Below are 18,498 nucleotides of genomic sequence, written 5' to 3' on the forward strand. Positions count from 1 at the left end.
CAATGTGCAACGCATTAAGTCCTGGCAGTCCGTCCACATACATAAGTTTGATTCATATGTACAGTAGTGCTCCAAAAGACTGGTTTTCTTTCCAGGGGTTGCCAAAGATGACTCACTTTAGCACTCAGGATACTCTGTCGTAGGGACTCTGAAAGCACTTTTCAGACTAAGAGGACAAACAGGAGAGCCAGTGGTCAGTGACAGCAGATACATCTTTGACAGTGAGCCTCTGCTGTGCTTCAAATACAGTTTCCTGCCTTGTTTTTGCTGGATCACAAAGCAGAACGTCTTGAGAATTTGCCCAGAATTTGCTTTCTCTCTTTTATTCCTCATATTGCGATGGCTGATGGCAGTGTCTGGATGTGTGTGGGAGAGAGGAGGTGAGTGCAGACTTGGCACACGGCCTGAGTCCCCACTGTTCAGAACGCATCATGCCAAGGTTCTTTTAATTAGGCTGATCAAGTGTTTTGTGGGAACCGGACCCACGCTCCATGCCACTAACACATCCTCAAGCACGACTCCCACTCCCCCTCTGCATCCCTTTATCTTTCACATGTTTCCTTTGGGGTTTTCATCTCCTTTTATTATCACATTAGAGACACTTGCTACATTTTCCCTTACTGTCTGCCAACGGATGTTTTTACCTGCAAAGAATTGAGATATCACATTAATGCTGCTTTTGTTTCCTTTGGATAATCAACAACAACAAAAAAAAAACACTGCTTGTATGTATTGCATTCCCAGGCAAAACTGATTTTATAGCACATAAATGAGACCAATTTTCAAACTGATTTTTGAATATTTTTTTAATACTTTATTTGCATGCACAGTGGGCAGCGAGTTTACTGTACGACCTTCAGAGTTTCTCAAAAACTATTGCTTTGCTAAGTATAAACAGTCTGAACGTCTGAAGGCAGCGATAAGAAAAATAATGATTTCTTTTCCTGACCAAGCACTAGTGTTCACCGGACACAAGACATCTGAGCTGCGAAAGTCATAAAGGCCCCTGAAAAACAAAAAAGAGCATTTGGTAAGGTGATTTTCTTTATATTTAAAAACATTAGCACTTTCTGATTTTTCTTTCATTCTTTATGTTTTGAAAGAAAATAGCACCTGTGCACCGGCCTCCTGGAGTGTGCTGTCCATCAGCGGGATGTTGTGTGCTGCTGTTGTTCGAGGTTGCCACGGTAACTGTCCTCTTTATTTCTTAGGGGGCCCAGAGGCTTTTGGGTTGCATATTTTATGCGTGGAATGTAACTCCCAGAAAACGGGGAGGTGGTGGGGAGGTTTGCAAAGTACAAGAGGAGCAGCTGATCTTAGAGTGTAAGTGTGTAAACTCATGCCTCTGTGCGTATCTACTTAACAGACATGATATAATAACAACTGGAGTCATGGAGTTTGGACTGAGACTTTTGCTCTCGGCCAGAAACAAATGAGCATTACGGGAAGAGTGTAGCGGGATGTACTGCTGTGGCTGTGGCACCTTTCCTCCAGTGATACATTTGCCTGCTCTCTACTGACTCCTACAGCATTTTTGCCCTCTGTGTCTGTGCTTTTATTGTGAAACTGACTTTAGTGAGGCTGCTTTTATATGATCACTTAGATATGATAAAACTTTTAAGGCTGACAGAAACACTGAGCCATAGTAACAAAGCTACATTGGATACATATCTTCAGGATAATCATATCAATTAATGATACCCGGGTAGTGTGCATGATTTAATGTATAGAACTGCCTAACAGGAGCTGAATTAAGGAGCATGACACTTCCTCTGCCAGCAGTAAAGATGCATCCTTCTCAGTGATTCTAAACTTCAGTGTTCCTACTAGTTACATAAAGCAAACAAAACAGAGGTGATGGTAAGATTTATGGTGCAGGAAAAACATAGTTTTCTTTCAAATAGCATTATGGCAAGTGACACATATAAGTTCATTATTTATCAACAGTATGGACCCTTCCCTGCCCTGAGAACTCCCACTGGTCCGCCCCCTTCCCGACACACAGACACGTATGAAGTAAAATAAGTTAAAGCCTCTCATTACAAGCCTGAGCTTGGTGTCTCCTGGGAGTCGTGGAGATGAGATCTCGAGCGGTAACATCCCAAACCCCCTTCCACCATCACCTCACGGTCCACTGCCCAAGTCCCGCCATGAAATACAAGCCTGCAGAGGTCACAGTGATTGACCTCTGTCGTAAAACGCCAAGTGTGATGCATGCTCAGACACTGTCTGTCCACAGATCCACAGCTCGCCGTGTATGGTGCAGCCATGTGGGGCTTTGTAGAGTATGTTTGTGGTTGTTTCTGAATTTGTTTGATTTTTCTTTAGTGAGTGGATCCATCCAAATGGCAATATTTACTCTTTAGCACATGTGTGTCGTATATTGCAGGAGATTACTGGGAGGGATCATGAAGCATGTATTTTTTTCTTAAGAGAGAAAAAAGCTTGTACTTCTGTTATTTATATGGATATTTTCTTGTGTGGACAGATTTCAGAGTAAGCATGCCACTGAGTTGGTTTCTCTCTTGCTGAGCTCACTGATTTGCATTGAATATCCTTCTATCCATCCTGTATTGCAGGGATAAGCTGAGAGGAAATGAGCCATTGCACAGAAATGCAGTTTCTGTAAAAAGCAAAAACTATTTGAGTGGGTCAAAAAGAGTGTATTCTCATGTCCTCATCTGTCACCAGTTCTGTCCCTGGTGTGTCTGGCCGGGGTGTATGAAGTCCCATAACACGGGGCTGTGTCTGAACACCATCTAAAGACCAGCACTGGCTCTGTATATAAACACAAAGTAGGAAATGATTTCCAGACCCCGCTTTTTTCTCCATCCACCATACTTGTTTAGTCTCTCCCTTGTTTAACACTTTCTGCTCAGCTGGAGAGGAAAGATTTACACATGTATATCTAAGAGCCCAAATAGTGCAATATATGATCATGTATACATCCACTCCCTCTTTTCAGGTTCCACTCTCTGCTGTCAAGGTGGACGGCAGTCACCGGGGTGAATGGATGTGAATGCAGGAGCAGCATGGTCATCACTGCAGGCATACAGAGGAGTGGAAGGAAGGACAATAGAGGTGAGCTATCCTCAGGGGGAATCTCACAGGGGTAAATGAAGAAGGGCTGCGTTGCTTTGGTTGAGAGGTCAGTGCTTAGCATGCAGGTGAACTCTTTGTGGAAGCACGTGGAAAGCCTAACCATATCAAGACAACTTAGAGTGAAGTGTGAGAGTCAGCATTAGACAGGGCACCTTCTCTGGAGGCGCTGATATGGAATGATAACAGCCACATAGCCATCCTCTTATGTTCATCAATGGAAATACAGTGGCAGGCTTGTAACGGTGAAAACCCTGCAATGTCCTCAGCAAAGATGGTGTGTGTGTGTGTGTGTGTGTGTGTGTGCGCGCGTGCATGCGAGGTGTGTCCTAATGAAATTCAGTATCGATCTGGGCAAAATAGACTTTATACATCATTCATGCTCTCTATCAATCACACCCTGCTAAGTTTTCCAAAGCTGTTTGTTTTAGAGGAGTAGAGAGGGAAAAAAAACTCTGAGCAGAGCAATAATTACTTTGAAGAGATTGTTTTAAAGTCTTTCCTTTAGCCTTTTCTCAAGGTGTAACAAGCTTATCTGTCAAAGACAATGTCCATTGAATGGACTGCTTAATTTGAAATTGATTGAGGTTCCTTTTGGTTTAGGTGGGGAAAAACTCTTTTCCGCAGACCTGATAGAGACTTGGGAATTTAGAGCTACGCCAAAAGACAGGTCACAGTAAGACAAGGCGGAATCCTTCATGGCGGGAGAAGTATATCTTTGAAGAGATAAAGATGCGTTTGTCCTCCCAGTAGTCGAGATAGTGCCATCTTCTCTTTTTGTATGGTTTGGTGGATGTTAGAAAAATCCTATAGGGTGGATACAGACAAAAAGCAAAGAAAATAAACACAGGACGTGGTAACCTGACACAGGAAACCCAGTGAATGCTGGGAGTGAGCAGTGAACCGTACTTCCTGTAGGACAGCACAATGGTAAGCGGTGGCCCCAGATTCCTAAAAGAGGCTGTAGTCGCAGGGACAAGGAAGGGCAGCCTGTGTCCTCCGGTCCAGTGCTGATAAGAGCATAGATAGAAATGGCATTTATGTCCCTCTCACTGCTTTGGGAAAGCAAAACATCCTGAGGTTGCCTTGGTTACCCATTTTATTAAACATTAAAGAGCAAATAGCAAGCAAAAGCATTCATTCCACAGTTATGTCACATGTCCAAGGGACCCAAATATGGTTTTGTTACAGAATGTCCCCTTTGTTTCTGAGACATGAAAGACAAACATTCCCCGTTTGGTGGGAAAAATAATGTCCATTGCCAACTTAAAGTGAGGAGAACCATCCCAATATTGGTCTTCTTTACAGAGTTTTCTCCAGCACTTTGCATTTCTCAGGTTTTTCTGCTGGGTCTGTCATCCCCTTCACTCACTTTGCCTCCTCCGTCAGACGTCTTCAGAATTTTAGGTTTGCTGCTTTTGGGCTGTTGATTCTTCAATGGTTTCGCTACCTGCCTTTGTGAGTAGCGTGAGACAATCCTTTTCCTCTAAGTTGACGCTGCATTCACAGCACTTCAAAAGAAGTGGAAGAACACAGTATTTTAGTTACAACCACTTGAGAGGGTCCGTCATGACTTGGCTTGCATTGCCCACATTCCAATAGAATGAATGTCCTGTACCTCTTGAATCAAGCGTAAATGAAAAAACTTATTACATCTAGAGATCTTATGCTGCTGTTTTTCCTAATCATATTATTGTAAATTCAACATTGCATTAGGCACTTCTTTTTTGCAGTGTTTTCAGTACTGTAAAAGGATTTTGACACAGAGGCCAAACATTTTAAATAATGTAAAGATGATCATGACCCTTTGACAATTACAACATTAAGGAGAAACCAATATTAGTAGAGGATTGTTAATCAGCATGGGTGCACAAGATTCTGAATATGACTTCCAGTTGTGAAACAGTAGAATGTGATAGAGATCAATTTCTACAAAATCTATAGCACTGTGTGGTGTTTTGAACTTTTTCAATGGAAGGTTTTGTGTGCAGGCAATGGAGACATTCTGGAGGATCCATACATCTAGTCAGGAGGTGATCGCTTAAGATTGAAGTTGCTATGTATTGGATATATTGTCATTATGTGACCCAGATTATAATCTGACTATACATTCAGGGCAGTACTATCCAAATGAAGCCTTAAACAAGTAGTTTTCTACTACTTATACTCTGTTCCTGTTCTATGTTGTACCTTTGACTCCAATATATTTATTTGATAACTTTAGTAACTAGTTACCTAGCCCATTCAGATTCATTCATTCTAACTGCTTCATCCTCTTGAGGGTCGCGGGGGGGCTGGAGCCTATCCCAGCTACATCGGGCGAGAGGCAGGGTACACCCTGGACAGGTTGCCAGACTATCGCAGGGCTGACACATAGAGACAAACAGCCATTCACACTCACATTCACACCTACGGACAATTTAGCCACCAATTAACCTAGTCCCCAATCTGCATGTCTTTGGACTGTGGGAGGAAGCTGGAGTGCCCGGAGAGAACCCACGCTGACACGGGGAGAACATGCAAACTCCACACAGAAGGGCTCCCACGCCCAGGATCGAACCGGCAACCCTCTTGCTGTGAGGCGAGAGTGCTAACCACCACACCACCGTGCTGCCCACCCATTCAGATTAGTATTAAAATATATAATCAACAAATAAATGATGTTGTGTTATTATAGGTTATAAGATAAGAGTTTATTGATCCCAGGGGGATTTTCAGAAGCCATCCAGCAGTGTATAAAGAAGTTAAATATAGCCCCACCTTTACCAGTTGCAATGCAAGTGTCATTTATGCAAGTTAAACCCAATAATATGACAGAGACTACATTATTTTTTTCTTTTGCACTTTTGAGTAAACTTTTGATTTCATGACTTGTACTTACAAAAGAGTATATCTATGCTGTGATATTGCAACTTATACTTAAAGGAATAGTTTACATTTTTTGATGTGGGGTTGTATGGGGTACTTATCCATGCTCCAGTGCATACAGTAGATGTCAGTCGACACTGAACGGCCTCAGTTTCCCATCTATGCTCTTGTGAAAGCCACCAGACGCCACTAACAAAAACAGTTACTTTGGCTCGCTGAACACTGAAGGTGCTGGTCTACTGCTACTGCTATTGTATGACTTTGGTGAATCTGAATGAACCCTTTTAAATTCTAAAGTCACACAGTAACGCAAAACGAACTAACCGGTCAAGGCAGTGATAGACCATCAACTGTTCAGCAACGTTAAATCATTGGTTTTCTCATTGGAGTCTGGCTTTGAAGAGAGAGATACATTTCCCCGTCACTGTCTGACAGTAAGGTAAAGCAGTGAGAATATTCTAAATATGGCGTACACTTAAACTAATATTGACATTTTAAGGTGGCTGAAATGTGTTTTGCTGCTGCCTCCCTCCACAGCCGAACATTGCCTAGCTTCCATGTTGGACTCCAGTCTGCTTCTCCAAACTGGGAGCATGCTGACTGAGATCTACTGTAGGTAATATACTGACGATGAATATGTACCTCATACCCCACTTTAAAAGATCCACATGAACCACATGAATTACGCTTTTAAGGTCATTGAGCAGCACTGTATAATTATGTAACTTGGCTGCTAATATAAAAATGACCACGATGAAGTGAGTATGTGTCAGTGTCTGGTCCACCCTTCCTCCTCCTCCCTTCATCCTTCCCCGCTGACCTCTCTCCGTCTCCTACCACAAGCACTAGTCTAAGACTTTCTTGTAGCAACACTATCTTATTGGCAGTGATTATGCAAACAGAACATAACTACTTTTTGATTAAAATGTGGAAACTTGAAACATTAAATATGCATACACAATTTCTTTTTTTTTTTTGCTAAATACTGTAAATATAAATGGATTATGTTTCAGCCCATATATGGTGAATGTGACTTTCCACCCAACTTGACATGTTTAAGATAGTTTATCTGCGTAGAGAGAGGAGATCAAAGGCTTTCTCTAAATAAAACATTCATTTTTTATATAAGGCAGAAATATTAGCAAGGTATTTGAGCTTATTAATGTGAATACTACATCTGTCAGTGAGCAGGGTGATATTTCACCCTTCCTCTCTCTGTCTCTCTCTCACATACATGCACAAACTCAAGGCCCAGGAATAGTGCATGATGTCTGCTCATTTTTTTCTAAATGTCACGTCTTTGTGCCTTTTTCATGATACCCACACAAACCAACTGAAAAAAAAGTGGAAGTGGGATGTCTGTGCCTCTTATCTGGCTGTTTTGTTTTGTTGTTGACCCCATAGCGTGAGTGCGTATTCACGGCCAGTTCCTGCAGGCCCTTCCCTGTCAAACCAGGCATGCGTGTTAGCTCGCCCACACCTATCTGCGGCATTGTCCATTCAATATGATTATCGCTGACCCACACCGCCTCCTGTCTCCGGGGCTCACATGAACCAGTACTTCCTCCAAGGAAGGAAACGTTCGTTACCCACAGGCCAGTGTCACACGACTACACTGTACAGACCCAAAAAGGCAAGTTTGACTGAAAAATTCATCTGCAAACAAATCTTTTCATGCTCCCTTCCTGGATATCTTTGTGCTCTAACCAAGGAATCCAAATTATTCCAAGATTTTTCACATAAAGAGGCGTAAATGTAATCCACTTCAGCAACATTGTGTAATCACCAAGTAAAACTCCCTCTGTCTCGATGGCTCTTACTCCTCTCCACCTCCCTCTGCCTTCACTCTCTCTATACTTTTACTCTTGAACACACACATACACAGTGACACATGCACAAACAGTTGGGCAGGGGGACTACGAGAGAGAGGGAGATCATTTGTCTCAATCTGCAGTGATGATAGTTTATCAGAGGCTGGAGGAGTGGAGTGGGAGCAGGTGGTGGAAGCAGGCTTTGTAAAGAGACCACAGTAATCAGATCTGCAGCTCAACTCAGAGCTGGGGGAGTCCGGCGCTGACCTGCCGACCAACCAAACAATTGCGCTGGTTTAACTTCCCCCCACCTGGATCCCTGTCCGGCCAATTAGAGATTGCAGGGCCAAGGAAGCAGGACCTACAGACACTGTCTCCACCCTGGACCTTCCAGGAGGTGGAGATCCCAGCATTCAACCTCTTAAATATGACTGACCAATTTAAGAAAACTTGCAGTACATTATAGTGATCTCTACCTGCTAAAAAGTTCTTGTGTCCGTACATTTCTCTATTAATTTTTCTTCCTTTAAACTGTTTGGAATTCATTTAATGGCATTTAATGTATCATCCGTTTAACACTGAGTCGCTTCTCCTCGCCTCATACTCATAGTCTGTCTTTTTCTCTCTGACCCATCCACTTGTGGCAACAATAGACGGCCTTTCTCTCATTCATACAGTGTAGTGTATAGTAATACTGTGGTGGTTGCTATAGCAACCCGCTAGTCAGACGATCTCATTACTGGCCCTTAGACATTTCTTTCTCACTCCCTCTCTAAGGAATTACCACTTTTCATTATGATTTCCCTCCCCTCTCTCCCAACTGCCCCTCCTTCTTTATCTCTGTCTCCCCCCTCTCTCCCTCATCCTCCCTCCTCAAAGGTCAGATGTCCTCCATGGTGGGGAGAGAGGAAATCTGTAAAAGCGTTGAGGTCTATTCAGTAACCCCCGTCTCTCCCCCCGATTGCACCCCACAATCATTCTGTTCCTTTCTATAGCTGCAAAGAAAGGAGCCAGAAAAGAAGGGAGGGAAGAGAGGAGCCTCGAGTCTGCTTTTCTTTAGAGCACATTTTAAAATCTGTTTCTTTTTTCTGCCCTTCTCTTTTCTCTCCTCAAAGCTTTCTTTTGTGTGGAAAATAGCTCCTTGAACTGATGGCGGAGTAGTGGTCTGTGTTGACTTTTTTTTTTTTTTTTTTTTTTTTAAATGTTCCTGTCGACAATCAACAGCCTCTAAATTCCCTCTCTCTCCTTCTCTCTCTCTGTCTCACACTCACACACACACACACACACACACACGTATGGATGTGGATACGTACTCTAACCAGCTTTTGCATACAGCACATATGCATTTATGCAGGTATATAAACACATATACACACATTTTGCTTTGTCTGCTAACCGCACATGCACACACACAAATATTCATTAATTCAATATTATTTGTATTCAGACACTTCTGAAGGAGCCTGTGTTCTACTGAAAATAACTTTCCTTAAAAGACCAAACTGGTGTGTTTGCATGTTTTTGCATGTATTTGCATACAATCGCTGTGGACTGTTGAGTGGGATTTTCCCGCCTTCCAGGCAGGCCGTTCACGTTGCATGGTGTGGAGATCAACTTGCAGAGACTTGAAACTTGACTCAGAAATCCATTGCTGTGCACATTTATTTCTTGTCAAGGCTACCTTATCTTATCATTATGGGGTGATGAAATTGAAAGTGCAGACTCATTTGAAAGTTATGGTATGACAGTTAGCTGCTTAACAGTGTTGGAATAACAGCCTGTGTTGTGGCAGGATAAAACAGAGAAACACAATATGGAAAAATGCACAGTGTGTGCAAGATCATATAATTTTTAGTTTCCTGCTTCAAAATGTTTCTTAGGGCTCAACTAGTGTTATACTTTTAGGGCTGTTCACCAGGTCCAACAGGTCAACCCACATCACTCCCACTTTAGTTTCTTCCTGGCTTCCCGTCAGGTTCAGAATTCACTTCAAGGTTCTTCTTCTCCAGTATAGAGCCCTCCATGGTCAGGCACCAGAATACATTAGTGAGTTCCTCCTCCATCCATATATCATCAGTAGGTCCCTGAGGTCTTCAGAACAGGACCTGCTGGCTGTCCCCTGCTCCAGACTCAAAACAAAAGGTGACTGTGTCTTTGAATTAGTGGCTCCAACATTTTGGAACCCTTTTCCATTAGGTTTTGTAGTCTGCAGTTTCCTTAGAAAGTTTAAAAAAAACAGCTGAAGACCCACCTTTTAAAATGGCCTTTGTCCCACCCAGAGCATGTGAGCGGAGTGGAGCGGGTGAAAATTTCCGCAGACCTGTAACTTTGCGCCGCTTGTCCGCTCCGCTTGGTTCTGCGCATTCTTCGCTCCGCTCCATCATAAATTTTATCCCGCTCCACTCGCTCATCACTCCGCTCAAAAAAACTGCGTCGTACTATCCTAACCTGTAATCTTCTATTCACAAATAAAGCGGGGTCTGCCCATTGTTCCGACCATATTAAACCCATTGTTCCGAAGTCCCGTTGTTCCGAAATCATCATGATGCCCTGTGGTTAAGGTCTGGTTAGGTTTAGGCACAAAAACCACTTGGTTAGGGTTATGAAAAGATCATGCTGTGGTTAAAATGAAAAAGAAAGTGGCAAACACATAAGCCGTGAGCCTGCTTCGCCTCAAGCCTTTCCCTGCTGACCCAGAGCCCCAGTGTTAATAACAGGAGGTTATGGTGTTTCATTCTCTCCTCTCTATGACACTTGTATCTCAACCAGTAGCCTACTTTTGTTGCGTTGCTGATCCTCTATGGTACACAAATACAGTAATAATCACATATCAGAACAATGGGACGTTGGACTAATGAGAGGTCAGAACATGAGCTTGGTAGATTCTCCGGGGAAGCCCTCTCCCCGCAGTTAGGGACCGTTCTACACGGTACTGCTGGCAGGGTGGAAATAAGTCAAAGTGTAGAGGAGACGGACCAGGTTAAGCGGCCGACCTCCGGAGCCCTCTCGCCTTTTAAAATTATTAATTACTTTATGTTTTAACTGATGGTTAACGAGTACTGACTTTTAGGTATCGGCATCAATAATAATGTCAATCAGTTCCTCCTGAGTGTTGTTATGTTACAATCCCAACAGTTACCACAAATTTAGCCAATCCCAGAGAGCTCTGCACGACCTTGAAGTTTTGTCCAATCACTCCAACTTTACCACAAATTAACAGCTTGGTGTCTGCTGCTGCAGAGTTAGCTAGTAATAACCAAACAGAGAGAACAGGAGGAGAGCGGCCTGTGGGGGCGGTCCTTCAGCGCTGTGTCAAATGGCAATCGGCTGTTGCACCCCCACCCCACCTACCCTAGAATCACAAATTGATAGTGGGAAACATTGAGTGTTCATAATAATAAGCTCTAAAACCAAGACAGCGTCGCAGCTGTTATTTTGTTTTACTTGCCCCCGCAATTTCATTGCAAAAACATCACAACGTGCATCACAGTTTTTAAGAAATTAGGCATTTTAGACTGCAACAATCCCCCCAAAAAAGGCTGCAAAATCCTGGAGGGACTGGTTAGCGATTACAAAAATAATGTAAATGTCCATAGTGCAAATGTATTCTCCACACACACAATAGAATTAGTGAACAAGGGGACCAAATCCTGGTTGAATCCATGCTTTTCCTGTGCTCGCATTGATGAAACGGTCTGTTATGGTAACAAAGATGGCAGAGCCTGTCTTACCTCAGCCTTCACTGTATCTCAGGCTTTCACTCTTTCATTCTCTGACTGTTACAAAGGGACAGTGGACAGTCGGCAGATCCATAAGCCCTATTGCTCCATCACACATTGATCCGTATGGGGCTCTATTCAACTGCATTGGCTGCACAATTGATCCTGGCCTCTCTGCTGCGGTAAACATTTTATTCGGCCTGCCTCCATCCTGATCAATAGCCTTCTTTTAATAATGTATCTCATTGATCAGTTTGGCCCCTGAGTAAATTGATCAATTATTTTAATCTTTTTTCTTTTCTTTTTTTTGGTATGGTATCAAATGAGGGGCAAACTGCTCTGAGTTAAATGTTTGTTTCTCTTGCGCTCTGTGCTCCTGTAGAACTTTCAAACAATCTCTGTCTTTAGAGGTCCTTAAAAATAATTCCAAATATGATGTTTTATTAAAGCACGTCAATGCAAAACAGGCAGGGATTATCAGTATGCCAGAGTAAAGCAAGCACTGTATTTTATTGTTAGTTCTGAATAGGTTGTATCTAATAATTTCCTTTTCATAATTTACTAAAGGAAATATAAAACAGACAACTTCTTTTTCATGCTTTGTTTAAGGTGGCATTGTTGCTCTGTTGACTTGCTGTGTGCTTATCAGGCTGTATTTGTATCCATCCCTTATGTACTTCAAGGGCATTGGTCATCAGCATTGGTGAGGTAAACGCTCTCCATCCACCACATCTCATTACTAGTCCTAATTATCCTGACAAGTCACCATTGGCTCGTGTGTGTGTGTGCCCCTCTTGATTTCACAGACACAAACAAAGCTGTATAAGCACACACACCATTATTCTTGGCACAGACACAAACATACACTGAATGCACAGACATAAAACAGCGAAGCAACGGATCAATAGCCAGCTTGTGTCCCTGACTTCATGGAAGGCAGCAGAAAAGGTATTTGAAATCCAGAGTTATCAGAGACAAGAGAAAACAGGGAGGAGGGGAAGTCTTTGTTAGTTTGACCTTGCTGAGATTTATCTTCTGCTGAGATATATTCGCAGATTGGATCAGGATAACGCCAGGCAAATTTAAAATGGAACAAAAGAAAAGCAGCCAGTCAAATACTTGATCATTACACATACGAAATCCCTTCGCTTATGCTAATGCAAAAGAGTCTAAACATATTCATTTCTGGCAGATTCCCTTTGATCTGCCGTGTTTCCGTCAGGATTTTCTGTCTCTGCTTTGCCTCCCCCAGGTTAGGGAACGGACGATTCCCATGGCAATCAGTAGCTGATCAGGTGTGGTGAGTGTCGCCATGTTGAGCACTAGCTCATTAAAGTCTCATCTTCATACCCTTCCATCCCCACCTATCTGAGATGACGTGAAAGCGCCCAAGGCACTTTAAACACCCCTCAGCCACTCGGCCCTCCCCCACGCTAGCCACGCCAAAATGCTCTGATGATCATCTGTCACTTCTGTACGATGCTCCACTACTGCTTGCTTGCTCTTCCAGAACACAGGTATGAAGTAAAGCAGAGTGGAGCTGAACTTTTTTCTACACCTCGCATTTTTACGCTATTACGTCATGCTCCATCCCAGTGGATGCACTTCACTTCCCGGATCATGCTTGGTGTTTGAGAACTGGTTTGGGCATTAGTGAGGATATGAAACCACAGGATGGACAGAAAAAGACTTTGATTTGTTAAGACATTTTGGTTTTTAAAAATCTCAAATGATGCTACTTTTAACTAGAGATGGGCTAAATTTAAAGCAGAGATGAAATGAATAGCAGGCTGCTGCAGCTGTTTCCACTGCATTCATGTAGTAAGATTTGCGTGTGTGCACACATGAGAGCATGCATCCATGTGTGTGCGTTTGACTGCGTTGGTGTGCACTATTGTGTGTGTCTATAGAGAGAGCGCTAATTGTAAAGGATGTGGCAGGTTAAGATAAGGTTATCTTGACGCAGTGAAACGTCTGAGAGAGAAGGCCAGAGCTTGCAGACGGAATTAGATTGATTAGAGGAGCCATATTTGGGCCAAAGTGCTATTTCCAGATAGCCCTCGGTGAGCCTCATCATCCCCCTTCGCCTGGCACGCCTCTGCTTTCGTCCTCACCCTCACCCCCATCCCTCTCTCTCTCTCCCTGACACTCCTGCTGTGCAGCAGGACAGCTGATAGTGCCACAGGCTGTCACTCACGCGCTAACTGACTGGCCACTGCAGGGCTGAGATAGCCCCAAAGAGTCCCCCCTCTGACATCCACGGTGAGAAAAAGAAGAATAATTAAAAGCAACAATGTATGCACCGTTGCAAGGGAGAGTTCCTTTCTGTGTGCAAAATGGTGTCGTGTGTGAGCCTTTAGGGGCTCAACACTCGAATTCAGCTTCATGTGTAGTAGAGTGTAACTTAGCCTTAAGTTTTTCATTTCTATCTGGCCCCCTTTTTTAGTCTTAAGACCTTGGGGTAAACTGATTCTCGCCGCAACTCTGTGGTTTATTGGCAAAAAAATTCTCATCTTATAGACTTAATTTCAGACGAGGATGTGGCGAGGAAGTCAATCCCAAAAAATCCAGCACTCAATTCCTGCCATCAGGATCCTCCATTAGCCAAGCATTAGAAACAAATTAACTCTTCTCAGTTGAATGGCTTGTCAGAGGAAGTGTGGGAAAATCCTCTATTAGGCAGGAGTTAAGTGCCTATTGGAAAGCTGGAGATGGAATCCTGCCTAATAAAGGAATAGTCAACCATTGGAACGCCGGCTGAATGGAGGAGAAGAAGTGCTAATTAAGAGAACAAAGTGTCGTCTTACGGGCTAGTCCATTAATGCGAGTTTTAGGGCTCATCTCACTGGCATCCCCTGATATCCTGAATATGACAAGGTTGCGTGTGTGTGTGTGTGTGTGTACTCTGCGTATGAAAGAGAGTGATAAAATTTGTTTATTTCGGGTAGTGGTGACAGTGTGTAAACAGATAAATAATGAATCTTCACTGCTCCCAGAGGCCACACTTTTTTAGACTAGTTTCATCTCTGGATTTGACATGTCGTAAGCCATGCAATGAACACGCTGCTCTCAAACTATTTGGGGCGTTATGTCTCAGATGAGCCGAGCCAAGTCAAACCACAAGCTCCAGTCTCCTCTGCCTCACAAACGCTGAGCGTTTTCCAATTTTCAAGCTGTGAAAAGTGAGAGGGATGGCGAAACAGCGTCATGGACCGAACCGGGCGGAGACTCAAAATAAACTCACGCAGGTTTGGCTGAGCATGGGCTCCATCTCTGTTTATCTTAGTGAGAGTGAGCATGGGAGCCCAGTGATGAAATCAAAAAAAAAGGGAGGAAAAAATTAAACAGAGTTGAACAGGCCAGTGTATTTAGTTGGGGTTGCCATGGTAACAGAGTGCATGGATGCAGATAAACAGCACGTTGAGTACTCAGGGAGGAATGCAGCCCTTCTGCCTGCGGTTTGGAGAGGAGGTTAACACTTCTCTTTCTCAACAGCTTCACCACTCAACAACATATGGGATTGGGGGGGGGGGGGGGGGGAGCAGGAGAGGAGATTGCGCTTTAATTGCGCACATCCAGGGATAAAAGGGAATATGTAGGAATATTTTGGCAAAAAATGCTGAGAAAAAGGGAGCGATGTGTAATGGCCGATTGCATATTATGGCACAAGTTGTTTCAGTGTTTCCACTTAAAAATTGGAATTGGAGAGAGAGAGAGAAAAATGGGGGAAAATTAAAAAATGAGAAACAGAAAAGGGACTGTGGAAAATCACAGAATAGAGCTTCTTCTACAGCTCTCAGAATGGAGGTTAGACTCTCCTCTCACATTCAGCAGATTGCACTTTCAGCAACCTGTGAAGTAACTGAAGCAACCTGTCATCATTCCTCATATAATGCAATGACGTGAATAAATGAAAAAAAGCTACCTTTTCATTTGTTCAGTTACATTAAAAGTTACAAGGGCGGGCAGGAGCCATGGATAAGCAGGTGGTGAGCAGAAAGGCAGAGTGGGAGAAAGGGGGAGATGGTAAGGAGAAGCCAATTTGGTGTGGGATGGTGGCTGTGGCTTGCTGATAAGAGGCTCTCCTTCTCAGCTCCCCCTGACAGAATGGGGAGGCCTTGTCTGTCGCCCCATTAGCAGCCATACCTACAAGGCCCTGCCTTTTCTACATGGCCAGCCTTCAATGGGAGAAGAAATGGAAAATGGCTACTTAACCAATGATTACCCGATTGAAAGGTACCTGTCAGTGGAGGGAAGGGACCAGGAGAATATGGAGGACATGTAGGGGGAGGATGGGAGTGAATGATTTTGCTCGTCTCTGCAGTGAGATGAACATGTCACTGTGAGATTAAACCAGGGGTGCGTGTTTATTAAAGCCATGTAGAGGGGAGGAGGAAGAGGGGGGATTGGAGAGATGAAGGTAGAGAATTACAGAGAGGTGGACAGGGGAGTACGCAGTGGAAAGCAAGAAATCTAGCCTGCCCACGTGTCCTCACTTCAATGGATAACTTCCTGCTCTTTTCTTGCTATCCTAATATTTTATTTATGTACTGTATTCAGGTAGTTTGTTAGTGTTTCATGCAGAGCTGGTTGAGAAGTCCACAAATCATCCCAGAGAATAGAAATGCCATGCTCAGCTGCGGTCCCTCCTAATCAGAAAAACAATTCTCCTGGTATTACTGTTAATCAGAGCGCTGCTCCATCACTGCAGAGCATCCACCTGTACTTTCTTTTCCAGCATAATGGCTGCTTTTATTCTCCTCTCTAATTGCTTGTCGTATCTGTCCCTCTGGCTCTTTGTTTCCACGAGTCGCTCTCTTATCACCTCACCGTTGCTGCCATCCACCAGTGTCACGCAAACCACAACACTTCTGCCCGGATCTCTGCGAGGGATGCCCTGAGCCACAGCATTTTTAATGGTCCCCGTAGGCCTGGCCCACAGTGCCATATGAGTGGCTTTATGGAAGCTATTATTAGTGTTTACTCACTGGCACTTACTGGGTCGACAAGCATCCTGTGTCTTTCCATGTGCAGTGAGGCGCTGCAGCCCTGACTTCTGATTTTAATGTTATGGGTAACGTTATGGCTCTGTCTCTTTGCTCAATCGTTAACTCTGTGACCATTTTATGGGGTATTAATTGAGTTGTAATTTTGACTCAATGAAACCATGTAAGAATTTAATGCCGTTTTAACTTGGGATCTAATTGAAAACAGGCGCTAAGCTCTCACGCTTGACACAGTGTCCAATATGACGGAGATTAGCTGTTTTTAAATTTCTGTGTGTCATTTATTCTTCACATGCCACAAACATGTCAACTCAGCAATGTCTCATCAAGACATTCTTGCCGGCCTTTAACTTAAACCATGAAGACAGATACTTAAGACACACACATGCATGCACATGCACAAAGGGAGAGAGTAAAGAGCGGTTTGGATGGCGCTCTGGACTGATCACATTACCTCATCTCACATGAATTTCAGAGGCCTGAAACCTGATATGCAAGCAATTGTTATTTTAAATCACCGTCTGGGAAAGCTGGACCCAAGGTCTACAGAGTCACTAACCCAGGGGGGGTTTAGAAGGGGGAGGTATAGAGACAGGATAGGCCACAGGGGCAGGTGGTGCATTATGAACTGACAAGTTAAGGGGTGCAGTTTCAATGAGGCAAGGAAATATGTCTTAATCGTTTAAAATATCAATTAAATCTCAACTTTTTCATTCATACTTTCGTCCACAGAGTATTACCAAACAGTCTTTGGTTTACATTAGGGGCAACTAGAATAAACGTAGTTGAAAACTCCAGTTCAATTAGAGAACTCACAGAGTGTTTGATCACATTGCTAACGGTGTGCAGCGAGGTGGTTGGGCAACTTCTCTCCCCTCCCTCCCTCATGTGCCACCTTATCTCTTGTATCGCTTCCCTCTATCATCTGTCCCAATCTTTGTCCGTGTTCACACTTGCAAGGTTAATGTGTATGTGAAGGGAGAGAATATTGCATGGCGCTGACTTCAGATCCATAAGAATATATTTCACCTCTCAGGGCTGGACAGGCAGTATGCCAGAGGCCACTGGATAACGGCTCCTTCCCTCCTATCTGCAACCCAGGTTAATTAAAGTTCCTCATCCCCCCTCAAAGTATGCTTTTAAACAGAGTGCTATGTGTCATTGGATTGTATTTTAGTCCTTTTAATGATGGACTCATTGTGTGTGTGTGTGTGTGTGTGTGTGTGTGTGTGTGTGTGTGTGTGTGTGTGTGTGTGTGTTTGAATGGACATGCACACCTCATTTCATCAATAGGTGCACACACATGCGAGGCATGCATGTCGATTTTGAAGCTCTCTTTATATCACTGGAATGTAGCCGTCTTTTTTGCAGAGCGGCATGCCTCACACAACAACATTTAACCTTGATATGTTTGATGAATGAAGTGCGTGTTAGCCCTACAGCATCCATGTTTGCAGAAGCTGCATGTAGCTCCCTACATGCCCATGAGGGAGCGATTACTATCAGTTATCCCACCCACACAAAGACGTTGACGTTGCATCACCTGCATAATGAATCCACCAGAAACTTGCCACTGATTCGGTTTCAAGTAACCCTACACCAGAGGCCAAATGGGAAATACTGTAAAAGAAGAGACTGGGGGTAAATACGGGAGCTCGACTTGTGGATCTCTCTCTTGAACAAGCCACCAAGCCACAGGCCCTCACATTCCTCTATAATGATGTGTAATACTTTGAATCCACAAGGTTAAGTATGAGTGGAGTGGGCTGCCTGCCGGCGGACTTAGATACGGCAGTCTGACTCACACTGAGGCAACTTTAGCTTACAACTATCAGTGTAAAGTGTTAATGAGCGGGTGAACGGTTACCTGGGGGAGAGTCAGAGTGATACACACATGCACACATGAACACACACACACACACAAAACTCTATGCATGTGCAGTTGCAAACACACTAAAATATACATATGCTCACTCAAAATATACAGATTGTTAC

At 43.6% G+C, this 18,498-nt stretch overlaps 1 long non-coding RNA gene across 3 annotated transcripts in view; it reads left to right on the forward strand.

Annotated features, from left to right (window-relative positions):
- Positions 1-18,498, forward strand: part of LOC125890381 (uncharacterized) — a 190,862-nt gene that overhangs the window by 48,674 nt on the left and 123,690 nt on the right. For 2 of the 3 annotated variants that reach the window (XR_007449547.1, XR_007449545.1), the window contains exons 1-3: positions 956-1,030; positions 1,104-1,187; positions 2,966-3,081. This is a non-coding gene — a long non-coding RNA (uncharacterized LOC125890381). Of the gene's footprint in view, positions 1-955; positions 1,031-1,103; positions 1,188-2,965; positions 3,082-18,498 lie in introns of those variants that run through there. The other variant, XR_007449546.1, reaches the window with a different exon arrangement.

Source organism: Epinephelus fuscoguttatus, linkage group LG6, assembly GCF_011397635.1.
Source record: "Epinephelus fuscoguttatus linkage group LG6, E.fuscoguttatus.final_Chr_v1".
Taxonomy (NCBI): Eukaryota; Metazoa; Chordata; class Actinopteri; order Perciformes; family Serranidae; genus Epinephelus; species Epinephelus fuscoguttatus.